Raw genomic sequence first — 2,382 nt, forward strand, 5'->3', positions numbered from 1 at the left:
ATTCCTGCAGCCAAGACAGGCACTGCAGGCCTCTCACCATATACCCTACATTCCCTCTGCGCATATCCATCATCAGCTTGCCGAACGTCCCGTGGGAAGCGAACGAGTCGCGTGAATTTCAGATGAGCGATGGTTCCGAAGTCCTTCTCTCCCAGAGTAAATATTTTTTATGCTGGTTGCTTGGGTTAGAAGCTCTTGTTTTAAAACTCAAATTTAGTCGAGTACTTGTGCTACCCTCAACAGATGGAATGTGGAAGCACAATTTTATCATTCTTATGGTTTCCTTCTTGTTAATAGTTGTGATCTGCTCCGCCGTCCAATTAGTTTGGTCTGTCCCTTGGCACAGAACCCTAAAATGCAGTTAAATGCTCGAATACCGCACATCTACTTCTACATTCTGCAAGCCACCTTACGGTGCGCGGTGGAAGGCAGTTCCTGTACCACTGTCACTTTCCCCCTGTCCTGTTCCCGTCGCGAATGGTTCGCGAGAAGAACGACAGTTGGCAAGCCTCCGTGTGAATCTCTCTAATTTTATTTCCACACTCTTTTCGCGTAATAAATTAGCTGACTCTTCTGGGAACGTACACTCTCAGAATTTTAGCAATAATTGCAACGATTGTTGCAGAACACCTCTCTTGCAGCGTCTGCCACTGGAGTTGCCTGAACATGTCCGTGACGCTTTCCCGCTTATTAAGTGAACCTGAAAAGAAACGCACTGCTCTTCTTTGGATATTCTCTATTTCCTACATCAATCCTGCATAGTATGGGTCCAAGACTGACGAGCAACATACAAGTGTTGGTTGAATGAGGGTTTTGTAAGCTACCTCCTTTGCAGGTGGAATAAACCCCCCGAGGATTCTTCTAATGAATCTCAGTCCCGCGCCTGCCTTGTCTGTGATTTGTTTTACGTGGACGTTCCACTTTAAGTCGTTTCATACGCATACTCGTTTATATTTGATGGAGTGACTGCTTCCAATAACTGTTACGCAATCGCAAAAATTGGGAAATTTTGTGGTAAATTCCTATGGGACCGCCAACGACCTTGCCACAGTGGTAACACCGGTTCCCGTCAGATCACCGAAGTTAAGAGCTGTCGGGCTGGGCTAGCACTTGGATGGGTGACCATCCGGTCTGCCGAGCGCTGTTGGCAAGCGGGGTGCACTCAGCCCTTGTGAGGCGAACTGAGGAGCTACTTGATTGAGAAGTAGCGGATGCGGTCTCGAAAACTGACATACGGCCGGGAGAGCGGTGTGCTGAACACATGCCCCTCCATATCCGCATCCAGTGACGCCTATGGGCTGAGGATAACACGGCGGCTGGTCGGTACCGTTGGGCCTTCATGGGCTGTTCGGGAGGAGTTTCCTATGGGACCAAACTGCTGAGGTCATCGGTTCCTAGAATTACGGATTACTTAATCTAACTTACGCTAAGGACAACACACACACCCATGTCGGACGGAGGACTCGAACATCCGACGGGGGGGGGGGGGGGAGGGGGGGGGAAGCTGCGCGAACCGTGGGGCACGGCGCTCTAGACCGCCAAGCGTCGATTTTCTGCACGTCTTCCTGCATTTCGGTACGATTTTCTAGCGTTGCGACTTCTCTTCTGTGTATAACAGCATCACCCGTGAAAAGCCTCATGGAACTTCCACAGTTATCTAGGATGTTCAAAAAAGTCTAATACTTTCACAGGTGGTAGTACTCATCGAAACAAGAAAAGTAAGTCCAGTTAACATGTTTGTAGGAAGAACTGTGCCACGCTTGGTCGCGCACATTAGCACAGTCGTTGCACTGGCGCTCCGTCAAATGCGTCGGCAGGGTATTATGATGTCTTACTCACAGTACTCTACCTTCCATTAGGTGACCAGCAGTCAGTTGTGTGGTTCGAGTCGTGTTGTAGGTTACGTTAGTTTTCGTCCTGTTTGTGCCTTATTGTACATTACTGTCAACCCCGGGTACATATCATGGTGTTTTACCTTCTTCCGAACGCGGATTCATTTAAGTGTTTACTGTTATTGGGCTGTTTTTAGGTACAAATTGTGTAGTATATTTATATCTTCTCTCTTTCACTACTTGTTAGCAATAGAAGCTTACTACTCGACAAGTGAAATGATGGATATGGAAATGCAAATGAGCGTTTGGTGTCATTGGCCGGGAGGCCCCTTACGGGGCAGGTCCGGCCGCCTTGGTGCAGGTCTTATTACATTCGACGCCACATTAGGTGACCTGCGCGCCGGATGGGGATGAAATGATGATGAAGACAGCACAACACCCAGTCCCTGAGCGGAGAAAATCCTCGACCCAGCCGGGAATCGAACCCGGTCCCGTAGGACGGCAATCCGTCACGCTGATCACTCAGCTATCGGGGCGGACATGATGGATA

At 49.0% G+C, this 2,382-nt stretch overlaps 1 pseudogene; it reads left to right on the top strand.

The window, feature by feature from the left end:
• The first annotated feature begins 1,032 nt into the window (after window positions 1-1,032).
• On the top strand, window positions 1,033-1,150 carry LOC126185689 (5S ribosomal RNA; annotated as a pseudogene).
• Window positions 1,151-2,382: the final 1,232 nt, after the last annotated feature.

This window comes from Schistocerca cancellata, chromosome 4 (genome assembly GCF_023864275.1).
Source record: "Schistocerca cancellata isolate TAMUIC-IGC-003103 chromosome 4, iqSchCanc2.1, whole genome shotgun sequence".
Taxonomy (NCBI): domain Eukaryota; kingdom Metazoa; phylum Arthropoda; class Insecta; order Orthoptera; family Acrididae; genus Schistocerca; species Schistocerca cancellata.